The following is a 20,566-nucleotide window of genomic DNA, read 5'->3' on the forward strand; positions in this document are numbered from 1 at the left end:
AATGAGCTTCCTCCACCTCTCTACTGGCAGTTTTACCCACTCTTCTTGTGCAAACTGCTCCAGTTCTCCCAGATTTGAAGGGTGCTTTCTCCCAACTGCTGTTTTCAGATCTCCCCACAGGTGTTCAATGGGATTTATATCTGGACTCATTGCTGGCCACTTCAGAACAGTCCAGCATTTTGTCTTGAACCATTCCTGGGTGCTTTTTGAAGTGTGTTTGGGGTCATTGTCCTGCTGCAAAACCCATGACCTTCAACAGAGACCCAGCTTTCTGACACTGGGTTGAACATTGGACTCCAATCTCCTTGGTAATTTCCTGATTTCATGATGCCATGCACACATTCAAGGCACCCAGTTCCAGAGGCATCACACCAACCTTATAACATCATTAAACCTGCTCCATCTTTAACTGTAGGGAAGGTGTTCTTTTCTTTGAAGGCTTCATTTTGTTTTCTGTAAACAAAGAGATGATGTGCTTCTAACATCAATGGCATTGAAGATGGCATGATCTCATCTGTATACAGGACATTCTCCTAGAAGGATTTTGGTTTGTTCAGGTGTGTTTTGGCAAACTCCAGTCAGGCTTTCTTAGTTTCTCTCTCAGCAGCAGTGGGGTCCTCCTGGGTCTCCTTTCATTGAGGTGTTTTTTTTTGTTTGTTTGTTTGTTTTGGATACAAGATTGAGGCTTGTGTAAGAGCTAACATTAATCAAAAAAGGGAAGCAGACAAGTACAACAGTAGAGAAAAGGGACATCGGGATATCTATGGGAGCGAGAGGGCTTGGGGGGAGGGGCAGAGGAAGGGAGGGGTGGGAGAGGAAAAACAAATGGACACTGCTAGGACTAAGAAGTCGGTATTTCAAAAAAGTGCATCAGGGGTGAATTAATGGGGGTAGAAAATATCAAGGTTTTGGATGGGGTAAGATAAGAGATGGTGGTGAACATCTGTTTTAAAGACCTGGAGGGAGGAGTGGGATTGAAGAGAGTGAGGGAGTTTGTTCCAGAAGGGGAAGAAAAGAGGAATGAAAGAGTGAAGGTGAGCAGAGGGTCTTGATTTTGGCATTTTCACCATAAGAGGGTTGCTGGCAGATCTTGGCGACCTGAAGGAATATTTGGGGGACATAGCACAGACAGAGCTGGGGGAACTTGGCCGGAGAGGAGTCGTTGGAGGACAGAAAGACAACCAACCTGTGAGTGTGTGAAAGGCCCTCAGAGTCAGCTTCATTGTGGGAAATCCCAATGATTCTGAAAGCTTTGGATTCAACAGCGTGAAGTCGAGCTAGGTGTGAGGCAGGAGCACCAGCCCAGAGGGGAGAGCAGTACTCCATTGAGCTGCGGATGAAAGCCTTGTTTGTGGTGAGGATCTCAGGTGTGCCAAGGAAGGACTTTGCATGACGGAGGATGCCCAGTCGGTGACTGGCTTTGGAGGCCAGCTTGGAAATGTGGTTTTCCCAAGAAAGATCATGGCAGGTAGTGAGAGCCAAAAGTTTGAGTGACATAACTTCTTGGAGATGATTGTTGAGAAAGTATATGGGTGGGTTGTCCAGACGGTCTTTTCGGAAATACATAGTGAGAGTGTGAGATTTGTCAGGATTGAAAGACATGTTCCACTTGTTTGACAGTTTGTGATTTTATCCAGGTCTGCAGAGAGTGAAGAGGCTGCAGACTGCCGATCTGATGGATGAGATATGGAGCGGTAGAGAGTGGAGTCATCAGCAAAGAGATAGAGAGGATTTTCCAGAGAGTCAGAGAGATCATTGATGAAGACCACTAAAAGCACAGGGCCCAGAACAATGCCTTGGGGAACTCCAGCATGAACAGGAAGGGGAGATGAGAGAAATCCATTCAGGGCCACACGTTGGCTGCAACCAGAGAGGAAGTCCACAATCCATGTGTGGAGATTTCCATGGATACCATAGGAGGAGAGTTTGGTGAGCAGAGAGGGGTGCCAGACCGTATCGAAGGCACGTGACATGTCAAGGTAGACAGCTCTAATTTCCTGTTTGACATTGAGGACCTCCATCCATTGTTGAGACAGCAGAAGCAGCATGGCCAGAGTAGAATGACCTGGTATGAAACCAAATTGATGATCAGAGATCAAGCCATTGGAGAAGAGGATGGATTTGATATACGAAGCAATGATGGATGCCATGACTTTGCTGTTAATTGGAAGCAGGCTGATTGGTCTGTATTTGCAAGGATCTGTTTTTGCACCTTTTTTGTGTAAAGCGGTGATGTTGGCTGACACAAAGTTGAGGCATTCAGTCAGCTGTGTAGCTGTTTGAGTTAAGGGAGGGGATGGAGGGGGAACAAACACCAGAAACAGATTTGACCAGATGCCACCAGGATTTGGAGGAGGGAGAAAGGTTTGAGAGTTCAGTCTTGAGAGTCGAGATATATTGTTTCCTGCCTCTCCTGAGGGTGGACACACACTTGTTCCGAGCTTTGTGAAAGGAACTGAGATTGCCTTCAATTGGATTAGCCTTCCAAGAGGCAAAAGCAATTTGCTTCAGGGCAACTGCCTCTCTACATGATTCAGTGTACCATGAATGGGAGGAAGGGTATGACAACTGAAGACGAGATGGGATAAATCTGTGGATGAGAGAGAGAGCAATTTACTTTGGAAGAATTCCCAGGATGAGTTGATGTCAGAGGCAGAAGAGATGGCAGACCAGTCCAGATGATTGATGGCTGCTTGAAGACCGTGCCAGTTGGCCTGAGTGAAAAGACAGACTTATCGGCACTGAGGAGGATCTCTGGGAATGGCCAGAGGGATGTCCACTTTAACAAGCAAATTGTCAGATGAACCGATTGGAGCAGAAGAAGAGCAGCATACATTTGCAGGGAAGTTTGTCATAATCAAGTCTAGAAGAGAGGATGCTCCGTTGACTGAGATCCGGGTCGGGAAATTGACAGATTGTGTCAGTCCCAGTTGGTCGCAGAAGTCCTTTGCTGAGGTGCCATGGCTGGTGAAAGAGGAACCCACACCAGCCAGCTGGCATTATGACAGTTGAAATCACTACATATGAGGAAGAGAGAGTTGGGATGAGTGGATAGAAGTTGGTCCATGTTATCAGACGACGAGATGTAAATGGAGTCATCACTGTTTGTTGGATGGTATAACACATATATGAACAAAAGTTGGGAGCGAAGGGAAAGCCATCGCCAGAGGTACTCCTGGGGGTGGGGTGGAGAGATGGCAGTGCAGGGAGAGTGAGGAAGAGAGTTTTTAAGGTGGTGGTGACGGATGGTGGGAGTTGAAACTGTCGTACCTTGTGTCTGAAGTTCAGCTTGCATCTGTTTGGCAGTTGATCAAGGTGCTTTCTCCACCATTTGAACAATCCTTCGCTGCAATCTACGATAAAGTTTTCTCTTGCGGCCACGTCCAGGGAGATTGGCTGCAGTGCCATGGGCCCTAAACTTCCTGATAACATTGCGGCTGTGGACAGGGCCCGCATGGTGCACCATGCATTTCACGGGGCCCCCTTGAGACAGCACCACCGGAGGTTTGCGACATGCGTGGCATGTTGGGCGTGCAGCACGCATCTGGAGGCAAGAATGAAGGCACGATTTCCTCGGCACGTGTGTGCGGAACCAAAGGCGAGAGCATATGTCCGTGGGGGACCCACTTGACCCAGAGGGTACGTAAATTGTAGATGGCATTGGTGTCGAGAGATGTATGTCGATGTCAGGACGAAGACAGTGTTAGAGTTTAGTGTCTATGTGAATTGACAAGTTGGGAATGGATTATTTGTTGAAATAGCAGACCGTAGTTTAGCGCCTTCCTTCTTTTTCCTCGTTGTCCTGACAATTAAAGGATGAATGGAGGAAAGTTTGTTGTGAGTGAGATGAGGTGTGAATGAGGTGCGTGGCGAAATTTTTTTTGTGTGGAAGAAAAGATTGAATGAATGATACCAGGTGGGTGCTTGTGGAGCAGAGTACACCCCCGATGGAGACGAACCCTTTGCCTGCATTGGCGTTAGAGTAGTGGGGGTTCAGATGTTTTGGAAATGGATGTTGTTCTGCGATTGGTGCTGTGTGGAGAAAGTTTTGATTCACAATGGTGTTCTTGAGAGGCTGGGTGTGTGGCACATCAATGTGTCCTCTTGTAGGAGGGGCACCCCGGGAGCTGAAAGCTCGCCGGCCAGGTGAGGCCGTAGGGATCCAGGGGACCAGTTTAGTGTTGTGCAGTGGGCACAGGTACCTAAGGGAAGGGGCCTAGGGCGCCGGATGCCGTGGTAGGCATCAAGGGGGGAGAGCCAGTGAGGGCTTCCCCCAGAGTTAGCGAGGAGCAGGCGAGCTCACAGGCGGCTCCAGTGTTGTGAAGGTGCCACAGTGGAGTATGCAGGTAGGCAAGTCTGCCAATCGAGCCACACTGCCCAGCCACAATGTCGTGTGATGGAACAGCGTGAAAAACTGAGGGCCGAACCCAAATTTCTAAGAGCACCAACGCATGGGATGACGGGTAAATTGGTTGTATAGAACCACTGTAGGGGGGTGTAATGGTAAAAGAGAAATGAGGTTTGGAAATGTTAGGTTAGAGTAGGCAGGCTCCTCCTTGGTACCAGAACCGGACCGGGTGTGTATCGATAAAGACCTGTTGAGGCCACAATTGATTGATGGGAATGAGAATGATTTGACACAGCGGCTGGGGACCTTGGACAGTACAATCGAGGAAGCGGTTGCTCGAGTCCAACAGAATCTGGGGGATGAGGTGAGTCGGTCTATCGAATGTCCACAGGATGAGATTAAAGCAACCGAGGGGACCCTCACCACAAACCATAATTGGGCACCAGAGGCTCCTAAACTGGATACCCAGCAGGGGGAGGGGGGGAGGTGTTTTGGCCCCGAGCTGGACTCGGACATGGAAGAGTCGTGGAATAGAGCCTCGGAAAAACTGGTCTCCATAGAGAATTTGGAACAGCTGCAGGGGGGTGTGGGAGGGGCACAAGAACCCGAGGAAGGGGTTTTTACCTGCAGCTGCGGTTGGGCACACAAGGCCAAAATTATTAAAAGGAAATTGAAATTTAAATGGGAGATTAATTTTGCACAGCCTTGGAGGGAGTTGGTCCCCGGGCTGCGAAATTCAGACCAGGAAAGGTTATTGGGGTCGGCCTCGTGGGAAATTGCCCCACTTGGAAATTGGTTTGTGCCAGCAAGCTGGGGGGCTTTTCTTGCAAGATTGGGACATGGGGTCCGACAATGGGTGTCATGGTACGACTGGGCCCCACGGGGTCTGGTGGAGTGTGGCGTCCCTTGTCCGTCGGGGCACCGCCCGGGCGAGTGTCTCGGTCCGACAGGGTTACCGGATCCTGGTGGGGGTTAAGACCTCCGAGGATCCGAGGTGGTTTCTCACAGGCACCTGGTATGGTATATCATGAGGACCACTAGGGGGAGGTGTTGTCGGTAGTGCTTTGGTGGCGGCATCATGGATGGCGAACAAGGGCCTGATGTGGTGACCGCCCGGGCATGCTGCCTGACAGCCTCTCCCTAAGACTCTGGGACAGCCAGCATGTGGTGACCTGCCATGCTGTTCTGGTCTATGGACGCTGGTCGAACTGCATGCACAGGTATGGATTATAGCCCACCGGAAAACCATTGGGGCATCAGTAGAACGTGATGGTGTGAGCATGATCTTCCACAGATGATCTGTTGTGATTTGTGGACTCTCGGCTTGGGAAGAGAGCCATGGGATAAATCAGATATAAATTGGAACGAGCCAAGCATACGGGGCCATGCTCGGCTGGCGAGTGTATGGAGAAGCTCCCTTCTTTGGTGAAATTAGTTAATTGTGAAAAAATAATTGGCACGGGTAATCTGAGGGTTATTTGCAAAATTTAAGGGTGAATTTTGTGAAGAGGCCGTGGTCCTCACTGAAACCAGTGCTACCATTATTGATGCTACCATTATTGATCCAGGTGTGTAAGACCAAAGTGTTGGAGACTGGGACAAAAATTGATAGAGTAACAGGACACAGCCTTCAACTCGCTACGGGGGCGACGGCACCAATATTTAGGATGCGGGGTTGTATGGATGTAGTTGGGCAGTCTGGAGGTCAATGTGGTGTTATGGGTGGCCAAAGTGTGTGGACTGTGTCTTCTGGGATTGAGTCTCCTGGGAGAGCATGGCTGTCGGCTGGACCTTGGGCATGGTCAAGTGTGGGTGGGCACTGGGGGCTGCATGTGGGAAGACTGGGGGATGGGAGAGATGCAGGGGACGTGATCTGGATGCCACACACTGCGACCATGCTGCCCAGGTCTGAGGCCTTGGAAATGGCGGAGTTGGCAGCAGGTGCTCACCACATTGGCCAGCCGGGGCTAGTGGAGCCGTGGTCCTCGCAGGGGGCCGAAGGATGGATGGTGGGTCGCACCCTTATGGGCACTCTTCGGCCATGTTGGCGTTTCGGCTGCTCAACTTATCCCGGTGGCTTTTGCACGGTAGCGGGGCAGAGCTGTCGTAGCCAAGTTTAGTAGTGTAGTAAAGGTCACCGGAGGAGTAGTCCAATCAAAATATGAAAAAAATGGGTCAACCCAAAACAAATTGCAACACAATCCATTTTATCTGCATTTAATTTGGAATAGCTCACAAAACAACATATTAAAAGTATAGGAAAATCGAAGTTGTGGAACAGTGCCTAATTTGCAGAAATTCAAAATGGCCACCATTCAAACTACTTTTGCCTATAACTCGGGATCTGAGACTCGTGGAGACTTAATTCTGGTGTCTACACCCATGTTTTCAGGGTCAAGGAACATGTTTATAACAGTATTTATAACATTGGGTCATTTGTTCGCACCTAATTTACATAAATCCAAAATGGCCACTGTGACAAATTAGCTCAACCCATATCCTGTAACTAATAATGGTTTAATTCTGGGTTTGCACTTGCTTTTGAGTCAAGGGACACAATGAGAACAATGTCAATAATCAAAACTTGTTGTCATTAAGCATCAGCACAGGCCCAATTAGCATAATATCAAAATAGCCTCCATTCATAATAATCAATCAACTATATTTCAGGTCAATGAACACATTATGAATAAATGGAGATGCCGCCAATAACATTGTAGAGTGCTTTTAAGGGATTGGTGGTGGATTTTTTCTTGTCTCTTCATTTCAGATTAAACAACGATGGATGAACCCCAATATGCCCTCTGCCATCAACCCATATCCAAAGACCAAGAAAGTTATACTCTCACTCAAAAAGGGTGTGACGGGATCAAAACAGCAAGTGAAGAGAGAGGCGTGGACACGAGTACCATACCTGGACAGAAGGTTCACAAGAAATGCCGACGAATACACTGCAACGCAAACTGTATAGAATCATACAAGCGCAAGAGGGAATGTGAGGCTGAAGGTCAAAACCAGGCAAGCCATACATTGAGATCTACAGGTTCCACATTTGAGTATAGTGAACACTGCCTGTTCATCAAGTGTTCATCAAAGGTGAACGTACTGGTAATTGGGACCTACATCTGAAGTCAATGCAAGATATGTTACCGTATCTGGCAGCAGCAGGCCACACCAACTACACAAAATCTCTTCATATCTACTTGAACAAGATGGAAACCCTAGAGAAACAACATCAAGTGTTCATCAAAGGTGAACGTACTGGTTAATTGGGACCTACATCTGAAGTCAATGCAAGATATTGTTGTGGATATGAGAATGGTTTTTTTGTTGTTGTTGTTGTTGTGTAAATTGTTGTAAAAGTATCGCCCTCCTTGCTCCAGTTATATATAAAGGTCAAAGTGCGTCCCGTAATTAGTTCATAAACACCACACGTTAGCCAATCATAGATTTCCCCCCTTGTTGACAGTTATTTCCTTATTATGTGTATTAGGCTAAGGATTTGTCTTCCATTAATTTGACACTCCATTGCACTGCATTAAATCAAGTAGATCCCTGCGACATGGCATCTTCAAAGTGCCAGGTTTGCCAGGTTTGCTGCAATTGCCAACTGCATTGAGCGGTTTGCTGAATTCTGCTGCAGCTGTGGGTTGTTGTTTTCGCCCCCAAAACCACCATTGGCCACGAGGCAAGGTCGGGGAAGAAGGGCGTGTCTCCACCTCGTCATAGAGGGGAGGAATGAACCAGCCCTTGCCGACCAACCCAGAACGAGGGGTTGGCTTTAGAGGGCGGGGAGAGAACGTTTGGGGGAGGTTCGCAAAAGGGTCAAGGGTGGGGCTTATATAACCCGAGGCAGAGGCCCCCAGAGAGAGTCCTGAGAGTCGAGGAGGGAGGAGATCAGAACAAAGAAAGGCCTGGAAGTAGTTGGACTAAGCAAGAGAGGAAGTTGTTGGACTGGGTTGGACTAAGAAAGCGAGAGGCGAGAACCCGTCACGCCAGACCCCCCACCAGCATGTTGGCTCCACCAAGCAGCTCCGACCCGTTACCCGTACACACGACAGGATCGGTGGCATCAGCGGCCGTCGAGGTCGAGCCCGACGTCCCGTGTGGGATCAAGCTCCAGCCAGCTCCGTGCCTTCCTCCCCCTCAGCCATCCACCTCCTGCCATTCCTATCATCATTCCCCGTGTGAGTCTGTCTTTTGTTTGTTCTGTCCTGGGTTAATTAAGACTGTAGGTAAGCTAGCATTGCACTGTGTCTCTGATTTCTTCTGCAAATTATTTTATTATCCTTCCTTCTTCCTTGGTTACTTTTGGGTGTAAATAGAAATAAATTATATTGGTATTTCTTACCCCTTTGTCTTTCTTTCTTCTTTACATCCTTCGCTTTAGTCTTTTCCCCATTGAATATCTGTGGCGCGATTCGGCCAACGTTCAGCATATCGGGTTAGTCGGGGTAACTGTTCGGGTGCGGCGGCCATCCGCTCGGCAAACAACATCCTAGCCGTGTCCGTAACAATTGGTGTCGGGAGCGGGATTGGACCCGAAGCGCGTTTAACGCGCTCAAAATTACGAGCCGCCGAAATTTGTTTTGTTTAAAAAAAAAAAAAAAAACCCCGTATTTTGAAATCGCGCCATGGCTAGTCAAGGCGATCGGATGCCGGTGGGGGAACTAGAAGAGGGGTTAGGGGTAACCCAGGACCACAGGGAGGAAATGGAGGAGAGCAATGAGGAGGTGGTTGAGGAGGTGTCAGGCGCGCAAAATGGCGCCCTCGCGCACGTGGGTGTAGCGGCACCAAATTTAGCGGCGCCCGTGACTGTAGCAGCACCGGTGGATTCGAACCTTTTTTTGCTACAAATGGGGGCCCTTATGGACAAAATGGGTGAGCGAATAAGGGACGAAGCGAGGGCTGATAGTGAGCGATTAAGGGACGAAGTGAGGGCTGATAGTGAGCGATTGAGGGACGAAGCGAGGGCTGATAGTGAGCGATTGGAGGGCCAAATGGGAGCAATGAGGGACGAAGCGAGGGGTACCGGTGAACGGTTAGACAATAAATTTGCGGGATTGGACAGTAAATTTGAGGGGTTAGACAATGGGATAAAGGAGGTGAAGAATGGGTTAACGGGGGTGGAAAATAGAATGGCTGCCCAGGAGAATCAGATAGAGGGGGTGAAAAATGGGTTAAGGGGGTTAGAAAACACAATGGGCGACAAATTGCGGGAAGTAGGGGAGCAATCCGCCCGGGAAATCAAACGGATGGGGAACCAGATAGAGGAGGTGAAAATCTGGTTAGAAGGTAAATTGGATGCTCAGAGGGATGAATTGGGACAGATGAGGGTGGCATCTACAAAAGAGATGGGGGAGATGAAGGAGGAGATACGACGAGGTGTGAGCGAGGAGGTCTCGGGGGTACGCGAGGAGGTAAAGCGAGGTGAGAAGCGTATGGAGAAAGAGGTGAGGAATAATACGGCTAGGTTACTGGGGGGCATAGAGGGTCTGACGAGGGGAGTAGAACAGCTGACAGTGGGACAAAAGGAACTCGTGGACCAAGTGGAAAAGAACACTGCAATAATCGGGGGGTTAAAAGCGACACAAAAAGACATCAAGAACGAATTAATAGCGACACAGAAGGAATGTCAGATGGTACATGAGGGGTTGACGAAGAGGTTGGAAGAGGTGACAGAAGTAATGGAGACGAAGGACCGAGAGGTGAGGACGCACATAGAAACGGTTAAGGTGGCGTTAGAGGAAGAAATAGAGGGGGCGCACCGGGAAATGAAGGAGGTAAAGGAAAAATTCGAGGAGGTGGAAGAGGGGGTGAGTGAAATTAAGAAGAGATGGAGGGAAACTAAAAAGGAGATGAGGGAGGAAGTGATGGAGTATGTGCAAGGTCTGTGCTCAAATCATGATGGTGTGCTTGTTAACCAAATAAAGAGTTTGCAGGTGGCAGAGGAGGAACGGAGACGAGGTGCCAAGGTGAGTGGCGATATACGCGGAAATGTATATGATGTGAGGGGAGCTTCAGTCGGCTTGGGGGTTGATTTGGATCCGGGTGCTCGTGAGAGGCCGCTGGTGAAGTGTGCGACAGGTACGGAGTGTATGGACAGAGGAGGTGTGCGAGAATGTCCGACTCTGGGATGTGTGAGGAAAAAGTGCGCGCCGAGGAGTGAGTGTGCTGTCGAGAGTGAGTTGGTCGTAGCGCGTGTGCGAGGGGGCACATGGAAGCGCGGGATGGGGAGTGTTACAAGGGATGTAACGGAAGCATGCACGCCTGTGGTGAGTGTTACGGAGGGTGTAACGGGAGAGTGTGCACAAGAGGATGCGCGAGAAAGGTGTGTAACGGACGGGTGCATGAGGAAAGAGTGGGCTGTCAAAAGTAAGGGTGAGTGCGCGACCGAGTGTGGAGGTGAGTGTAGTGAGAGTGACACGGAGCGTGAGTTGGTGGTGGCAGGTGAGAGAGGATGTACACCTGGAATGGAAGGATGCGCACCTGGAATGGTAGAGCGTGTATGGGAATGCACACTGGAGTTGGTAGTGAGGCACGTGGATGGGTGTGCAAGTGAGAGCACACCTGTGGTTGTCACAGAGGAGGTGACCGAGGAGGGAGCACGAAGAGGTGTGTTGGTGAGGTGTGCGAACGACGAGTGTGTGCAAAGGTGTGCGGTGGTCAAGTGTGTGACAAAGTCTGGAAGCGGAATTAGTGTACCTGGGTGTGCCAGGGAAGGTGCAATGACAAAGAGCATGGAGACGGCTGGATGTATGAGCAAGGAACGGGCTGCGGGGTGTAAGCAAGCGAATGGAGCATCGACGCTAACCGGGTTAGCGGTTAGAGCGACGTTTAGCCGAATCGGGCCTTCGGTACGAACCGGGCAGCTTTGCATGCCGCGGGGATCCGCGGCGGTTTCGAAAGAACCGCCGTGCGGGATTCACGCCGGGCCGTGCGTTGAACGGCCGCGTCCGTGCTCCACTAGGCGGAGCGGGCAGCCCGATAGGAAGGGTCGTCATGGCGACCCCTTTTTGTTGAGGCGTTCCGGCAGGGCGAGATCGGGCCATTGGACGGCTCTGTGCCGAGATGGTGCGTGGGATCTCGGCCCGGGTAAGCGTCTGTCCCTGCACCGAATGCCGGACGCATCCAGCCGCCGGCACCAAGCAACCCGCATTCATTGCTCAGCTTTGCGAAGCCGAGCTTTGGAGATGAATTGGCGCACCGAGAGGCACTAGTGAGTAGACGTGTGACGAGGATAGTGTTTTGGACCCGAAATTAAAACAACAAAATTTGAGGATTGGCAAAGGATTGGCAGAGTGATGATTGGTAATGGTAGAGTGATTGGTAGTGATTGGCAAATATTTAATTGGCTGGAATTTGGTGTGCAAAATTGGTAGTGAGAGATACCCGATGTGGTGGGATGGCAACTTTGCCATCTCTCACAGCGGGGGCAAAGGAGCACTAGTCTTATGGGGTTTATGGCAGTGAAAACTAGCCCGGGAGGGTTAGGATATAGTGTGTAGGGACCTAGAAGATGACCTTAGGTAACGGTAAGATTAGGTAGTGACAATGATACCTGTAGTGGGGACGCAGGTAGATTAGTGTGGATTATAATGACGTGGTATGTGCTTAGTTTAAAGGGAAGACGGGGAGCACTAAGTTAGCAGGGCAACAGGTAGATTAGATGATGCCGTGTGAGTGTTGGAGGTGTATTCAAGTGTATTGAGCAGGGTATGAGTAAATGATTGTGAGTTGTATTGTGATTGCACAGGTGTGCAACTGGACAGGTGGATGGAGCAGTGTATGAGTGAGTGATAGTGATGTGAGTTGTGCTGACCAAATGGTCCAGGGAAGAAGGAGGGTGCAGGTGGCACCAGGTGCGATTGCACAGGTGTGCAACAACAGGTGAATGGAGAACAGGTGTATGGAATAAATGGTCTGGAGTATATGGAGTATTGGAATGGATGGTCGTGGAGTGAGTATGATGGAAACTGTGGAGTGGAGTGGATGGTGCGGAGGTGTGAATTGGGGAAGAGTGGACCCCCATCACGAATACCCGGGGAGGGTAGTTTAAGTGTTAGGTAGAGGGTACAGGTAAATTGTGGTTGGATATTGGCATCTGTGGTGCGTGGTGGAAGAATGGTATTTGGATGGGTGCATTAGTGTTGTGGAAATGGCTGGGCGTGTAGCCTGTTAGTGTGTGTGTAGTTAAATGGGCACTCCACCACTGTGAGGATGTCGGCCAGGTGAGGCCGCAGGTGGGCTCTGGGAGCCAGTAGAGTTGTTGTGGATGGGGCCCGAGGATCCGGAGGACGGACCCGGGTAGCCCAGTGCCAGAGGGCACCGAGGGGTGACAGAGCCAGGAGGGGCCTTCCCCAGTTAGATAGGTTAGGTAAGGAGCAGGTAAGCTCGGAGGCAACTACAGTGGTGGAGGTGTGCAGGTGGGTAGGCCTGCTGGGAGAGCTACACGCCCCAGTCCTGAAATTGTGCAAGGACACAGGGAGATGAATCGGGGGAGTGAGACCCCAAATTGAGAAGCACCACAGTTTGGTCAATGGGAATTGGTTTTTAGAACCCATAGTGTAAGTTGGCCAATGGATTGGCAGGGAGAGACCCCGGGTAGTGTAAAGTGTGTTAATGTCATTTAGAGGATAGTTAGGATGAAAATCTCCTTGCACCATCCACATCCACTCACCTGCGGTGACGCTACTCCACACCATGCCATGGATGTTTTGTTATTTTATTATTTTGATGCAAATGTTTGGAATGTGAGATGCATCATGACGTGGGTGTGACATTGTGCTTTGTGTTCCATCTCTTCCTCCTTATGAGGATTGATGATGAATTGGGTGATGGCAAATTTTGAAGTAGAGGGAGTGAAGACGAATTTGGTGTAGAAGAAATATGGGGAAGACGTGACGGTAGCGACGGATTTGTAAATGTGAAGATTGTTGTAAATATGGGGTAAGGGCAAGGGTAGAGTAGGTGACAAGGGGGGGTGACGTACGGTAGGGACGAGTTTTTCTCACTTCGCTCTCCGTACGCACTTCGCCTTGCATTGCCTTGTTTGATGTGTACCCTTGTGACCTTACCCCTCGCTCATCTGTCTTTTCCCCTTTTGTCTCCCACATGAGGACCTGTGCGCCACTGGGCGCCAAGGGGAGCGTGCGTGAGTCCGCCATTGTGCGCCCGGAACTCCCAGAACCAGCTGTCTGCATCGATGCACCACATTATGGACCACACATCTGTGGCTGAGCACCACTTATGGACCCCATGGGTTGGGGCATGGCCCCTCTGCTGGAACCGGCCATGAAGGCCCAAAATCTTGCTGGTGGACCTTGATCACAGGGCACCGATGCCCCACAGGTGAACCACACTAGTCGGCCCTGTGGGCCATAAATAAAAATGGACACGTTGGGTGCATTTTATTATTGCAAATAGGCCGCCAGCAAAGAAGATGACAACACCTGGAAGATAGCAATAGCCAGCAGAGGGAGCCGAAGAGCAAGAGACCACCAGCAGGGTTTGGGGTTTGTTTGTTGTTTTTACTTTCATGAACAGTAATGACTGTGCACCGATTGGTGCTTGAGGGTGTATTGGTGCGTTTTGGGTGCTTTCATGGTGCGTCGATGCAGAGCAGACTGTCTCTCCCCCCCCCCCCCCCCCCCCCCCAGAAAGAACAATCACAGGTCCTGGGTTGCGTTTTGTAAATAAAGTAACGTCATTGTAAATAATGCTCCCCACCGTCAATGTATAGTTTGAAGACCAATTCCGCAATTCGGTTAGCTGTGGGCATGAATCTGTTAGGCAGGGTGCAATGGAGCAGCGGGACATATTTATTTATGTTTTAAAACTGTCGCACTCAGGGTCAGGTTAAATGTTGAGGGAACTACACCTACGTGCCACACTAAAAGTTAAGGTAAGAGGCCCGGGACATGCCTAAGAGGAGGAGGGTGCAGTGTTGTGGATATGAGAATGGTTTTTTTTGTTGTTGTTGTTGTTGTGTAAATTGTTGTAAAAGTATCGCCCTCCTTGTTCCAGTTATGTATAAAGGTCAAAGTGCGTCCCATAATTAGTTCATAAACACCACACGTTAGATTTCCCCCCTTGCTGACAGTTATTTCCTTATTATGTGTATTAGGCTAAGGATTTGTCTTCCATTAATTTGACACTCCATTGCACTGCATTAAATCAAGTAGATCCCTCCGACATGGCATCTTCAAAGTGCCAGGTTTGCCAGGTTTGCTGCAATTGCCAACTGCATTGAGCGGTTTGCTGAATTCTGCTGCAGCTGTGGGTTGTTGTTTTCGCCCCCAAAACCACCATTGGCCACGAGGCAAGGTCGGGGAAGAAGGGCGTGTCTCCACCTCGTCATAGAGGGGAGGAATGAACCAGCCCTTGCCGACCAACCCAGAACGAGGGGTTGGCTTTAGAGGGCGGGGAGAGAACGTTTGGGGGAGGTTCGCAAAAGGGTCAAGGGTGGGGCTTATATAACCCGAGGCAGAGGCCCCCAGAGAGAGTCCTGAGAGTCGAGGAGGGAGGAGATCAGAACAAAGAAAGGCCTGGAAGTATTTGGACTAAGCAAGAGAGGATGTTGTTGGACTGGGTTGGACTAAGAAAGCGAGAGGAGAGAACCCATCACGCCAGACCCCCCACCAGCGCGTTGGCTCCACCAAGCAGCTCCGACCCGTTACCCACGCACACGACAGGATCGGTGGCATCAGCGGCCGTCGAGGTCGAGCCCGACGTCCCGTGCGGGATCAGGCTCCAGCCAGCTCCGTGCCTTCCTCCCCCTCCAGCCATCCACCTCCTGCCATTCCTATCATCATTCCCCGTGTGAGTCTGTCTTTTGTTTGTTCTGTCCTGGGTTAATTAAGACTGTAGGTAAGCTAGCATTGCACTGTGTCTCTGATTTCTTCTGTAAATTGTTTTATTATCCTTCCTTCTTCCTTGGTTTCTTTGGTCCTGTAAATAGCAAATAAATTATATTCGTATTCCCTACTTCTGTCTCCTTCTTCTTCTTCTTCTTCACATCCGTGTCGCCTTTGTCTTTTCCCTATTGAATATCTGTGGCGCGATTTTGGCCAAGGTCCAGGAATCGGGTTAGTCGGGGTAACTGTTAGGGCCGCGGCTCCATCCGCTCGGTAAAACAACATCCTATCCGCGGTCCGTAACAATATGTTACTGTATCTGGTGGCAGCAGGCCACACCAACTACACAAAATTTCTTCACATCTACTTGAACAAGATGGAAACCCTAGAGAAACAACATCAATAAGTTTATCAACACTTCCAAAACAACTTCCATGTAGGTCGAAGGTCAGATCGATACTGGGCTGGGCTCTCTGAAGACTTGCTCATCGAACAAGTCTTGATGAGAAGTCTAAAAACTACTGGTGGACTAACATGAGGCCGTGGTATGACAGAAACTCAACGACTAGTTTGGCTGTTGTCTTCTAAGGCCTGCTCAGAGGTCAACTTGGCTATGCAGGACTTAACATCGGTGAACTACATGACCAGTGAACAGCATCATGAGATGTCAGAGGAAAAACAGAAGAAGAAGGCCCAGCAAAAGGATATGTCAGAGGCAAGGCAGAAGAAGGACATGGCAGACACAAGAGAGCTCCTCAACTTCCTGACCCCAAGAGACGCCTTTCATGAGAATCCAACACTGCACAATATTGTGACTGGTGTAACGGCTGATGACACTGTCAATGTGGACTCTGCAAGAGAGGTGGGAGAGAAGATCTTGAATGGTATGGTTGGGAAAGGTGTTGCAGAATACACATTCAGGACAAAAAAGATGAAGCTGTTACCTTGAGTAATAGCAGTGCAGTGAAGACGAAAGAGGGAATGATCCAAATAGATCCTCAGCTGCTCTTTCAGAGACTTATAACGTTGGGAACGCGTCAAGACAACCTGTTAGAGGCATTCCAATATGAGTTATGCAGCTATCCTCCGGTGCTCTTTGAGAATAGTACACTCCGCGACTGGCAAATAAAGCTCAACTGGCTGACACACTTTGGAGTCTGATGCCTCCAGGAATGTCCGTACAGCCAGGGGACGTCCAGTATATCCTAGATGGGGGAGCATTACTTCACAGGATCATATGGAACCGAGGTTCAACATATGACGAGATATGTCAGCAGTATGTCACATATGTGAAAAGACACTATGGTGAACCAGTCGTGGTATTTGATGGCTATCTCAATGGCCCAAGCACAAAAGATACAGCACAGCAACGAAGAGCAGGATTGCGTGTTGGAGCACCTGTACAAGTCTCCGGGTCTATGGTTTTCAATGGAAAGAAGCAAGACTTTCTTTCCAACAATGAGAATAAGCAGAAGTTCATCACCTTGCTCGATGAACACCTATGACATCATGGATGTTGCACAGAACATGCTATGTAGGGCAGATGCTGATCTACTAATTGTGCAGACTGCCATTGTCACTGCTGAGAGAACAAGTAAGCCGACTGTCGTGGTTGCAGATGACACAGACATTCTGGTTCTGCTCTGTTTCCACTCAAAGCTCACTACAACAAATCTGTACCTTCGACCTGAACCTCGCTATGGCATGAATAAGCAGCCAAGATGCTGGGATATTGCGGTTCTAAAATCCACATTGGGCCCACAAGTATGCAATAGTATGCTTTTTGTGCATGCTATCCTTGGTTGTGATACTACATCCCACATACATGGTTTTGGAAAGGGAGTTGCGCTCAAGCTGATTCGCACCAATAAAGACTTCCAGGAACAGGCCAGGATCTTTGGAAATCAGAATAGCACAAAGGCAGACATCATATCAGCAGGAGAAAAAGCAATTGTCTCCTTATACAAAGGCAAATCAGATGACAAGTTGGATTTTCTCCACCTGCAACGCTTCCAACAGAAGGTCAGCATTAGCACAACATGTGTGAAACCAGAGGTTCTGGTTCTTTGTTACAGACAAAGCAGCAGCCCCCAAACACCTCCTGAAGATAGTAAGGTGTAACTGCAAAACAGGTTGTAGCAACAAGCAGTGCATCTGCAAGGCAAACGGTCTTGAGTGCACTAATGGATGTGGAGTGTGTTGAGGTGTATGCAAGAATGTCATTGCAGTCCTTGAAGAAACTGAAGAAGACACTGGTGGCTCGAACATGTAGAATGATATAGTAGTTAAATGACTGCAGTTACAGAAGATTGATACATGGTTCACTCGTGCCTTATGCTACGCCAACAGAAATAGTCCAACTTCACTCAGATGGGAAATATGTGCCAATATTAATTTTAAATGGCGGCCAATTTGAATGTATGCAAATTACGTGTCAACAAATGACCCAATGTTATAAATACTGTTATTATTGTATTCCTTGACCCTGAAAACATGGGTATAGACACCAGAATTAAGTGTCTACGAGTCTCAGATCCCGAGATATAGGCAAAAGTAGTTTGAATGGCGGCCATTTTGAATTTCTGCAAATTAGGCACTGTTCCACAACTTCAATTTTCCTATACTGTACTTTTAATATGTTGTTTTGTGAGCTATTCCAAATTAAATGCAGGTAAAATGGATTCTGTTGCAATTTGTTTTGGGTCATTTCATATTTTGACTGGACTAGAGGTGGATCCACATACTTGCCAGTCTAGCGGACAAAAGAAAATTTGGAAAATTGGACAAATTTGGGATTCGGCTCGGGTGGATGTCACTCTTGGACCCGACCAACCTACAATTACCTGCACATAAAGGTGAGGCCTTGATGTTTATTGTCCCAGTAGCTTCGGTACTTGCTTAGAAATTGGGACATGAGTAATTTGGAGTGGGGGCGGGTGGGAGTGATGGCATGGTAGGTGAGGGGATTGGAATGTGAGCCACAAAGTGTCTTGTGTGTGGCTTTTGTTTATGTGTATAGGTTTTGAGTTTTTGTGTGGTTGTGAGGATGGACACTGAGTTATGATGGAGTGATGTGATTGGAATGTGAATCGGGGAAATTCGGGAAAATGTGTTACGTTTGTAGGGGGTAGGCAATGAAATACCTTAGTGCAGGTAGAAGTGTATAGATTACCATGCTCCGAATGTCGCGGTGAAGAAGAAGAACCCCTCATGTGCCATAAGTTGGGATTCATTTTGACCGGATGTCGTGTAAGAGTGTATCTTTGTCCCCATGATGAGGGGTGGGGTTATGTTAATTAGTTAGGGATTAAGGATAAATCCCCTGTATTTAAATTGCATCTGTGATTTCTCCTCTGTTCCTTATGACACACACCACACCAGCCATGCACCCTACACCTAAAATAAACATTAAATAAAAGTACCCGGAAGGGGGACATTGAGCACCGCCAATGATACCACCGAACACCATTACAAAGGCAGGCAGGTCCATGAGGCCACGCCCCAAAGAACGATTGGTTAGGGTACCATAGAGTGATGAGAGGGATTCGCTGATTGGAGCACGCATGGGGATTGTTGGATGACGTCAGAGCCTTGAGAATAAAAGACTTGAGTCACGATATTTTGTCCTCTTGCGCGAGGGACATTGAAAAGGAACAGTTGCATATTACCCTCTTGCGCCAGGGACATTGACGTCTGCATTTTATATCCCTGGCTTTGGGTTTCGACGATCATGAGGAGGGGCAGTTGCGGCTAGTGGACTCTGGTGCACTTGGTCCGTAGCTTTGTGACGGCTGAGGGCCGTGCCGAGTGAACCGGAGAGACCGCGGTGCTGTTTGGAGCAGATGACGGGGAGGGACCTCTGCCTGCTCATTTCGCGCACGTAGGCTGGAGTGAGCAGATTGCGCTCCCAGGGCCTGTGTGTTTCCCGTGCGCGGATTGCGCTCCAAGGGCCTGTGTTTTTTCCCGTGCCGAGATGCGGGGCTTGTGACGATTTCCGACGGGGTTCAAGAGCCGCTCAAAGCTATGTACCAAAAGACATAATTTTTTACTTTCGTTCTTTTATATTTCCATGTGGGGGCGAGTTTGTACGGGCGCTCCATTTAGGAAACTTGGTTTACTGTGCATTTCACGTTCCCTGGCATTTATTTTCATTAAACCTGTTTTATTGTAAATTTTAATTCCTTGTCGGATTTGAGTTGATCATCCAGGTTCGAAGACTTCCAGAGGGGTCTGTGAAGGTAAGAGCTTCGCTACCCTTCGCTGCCCTCCCTTGCGTGTAAAAAGAAGGTTCGCCATTGTTGACTGAATGCCTTGGAGTAAAGCTCGTTCGGATATCTGTCCCCAGGGGTGTTCTCACCCCGGAAACGCAACAATATCTCTACATATATATAGTAACGTGAAAAAGTAAGTACATTAGTACACCCCATGTAAAGTTTTGACTTTTTCAACATATTTCAACATACAGCTATTTGATCTTCATTTTAACAATATTGATAGATGAAGGTGATATAATATAACAAATATCATGAAACATTTACATTTTGTAGTCCATTGTATAATTTAAATAAACATAAATGCAAACTTCGCATGTGGAAAAAGTAAGTACACCCTTACATTTATCACTACTTCAAACACCTAAAATTAGAATCAGGTGCACCAGCTCAGGTGCAAATGATTAGAACATCATTAGAGAGGATCTTGGAGGAACCTGTCTTATTTAAACCTCAGACATTTAGTTTGGTTTGCTCTTTGTTGTTGAAGTGTGCGGCATCACCATGCCTAGATCAAAAGAGCTCTCTGAGGCCTTCAGAAAGAAGGTTATAGATGCCTACGAGTCTGGGAAGGGATTTGAAAAGATCTCCAAACAATTTGAAATCAATCATTTGACTTTCCGGAAGATCATCTACAAGTGGAGAAGATTCCAAACAACTGCCAACTTGTTCAGGCCAGGCCGCCCCAGCAAGTTCAGCCCGAGACCAGACCGCAAGATGCTGAAAGAAGTCTCTAAGAACCCCAGAATGTCATCACGGGACCTACAGGTAGCTCTTGCTACTGTTGATGTCAAAGAGCACGAGTCTACCATGAGAAAGAGGCTGCACAAATTTGATCTACATGGGAGGTGTGCCAGGAGGAAACCTTTGCTGTCCAGAAAGAACATCAGGGCAAGACTAAAGTTTGCCAATGAACACCTAGGCAAAGACCAGCACTTCTGGAACAATGTGCTCTGGACAGATAAGTCAAAAGTAGAGCTATTTGGCCACAGTACCAGAAGACATGTTTAACGAAAACCAAAGACAGCATTTGACCACAAGAACCTGATACCAACTGTAAAGCATGGTGGTGGAAATATTATGGTTTGGGG

General features: G+C 48.5%; 1 protein-coding gene across 1 annotated transcript in view; it reads left to right on the forward strand.

Annotated features, from left to right (window-relative positions):
- LOC137421254 (RNA-binding Raly-like protein) overlaps positions 1-20,566 on the forward strand; it is a 182,290-nt gene that overhangs the window by 124,055 nt on the left and 37,669 nt on the right. The gene's annotated exons all lie outside the window — the stretch shown is intronic.

This window comes from Myxine glutinosa, chromosome 2 (genome assembly GCF_964187855.1).
Source record: "Myxine glutinosa chromosome 2, kmMyxGlut1.1, whole genome shotgun sequence".
NCBI classification, from domain to species: domain Eukaryota; kingdom Metazoa; phylum Chordata; class Myxini; order Myxiniformes; family Myxinidae; genus Myxine; species Myxine glutinosa.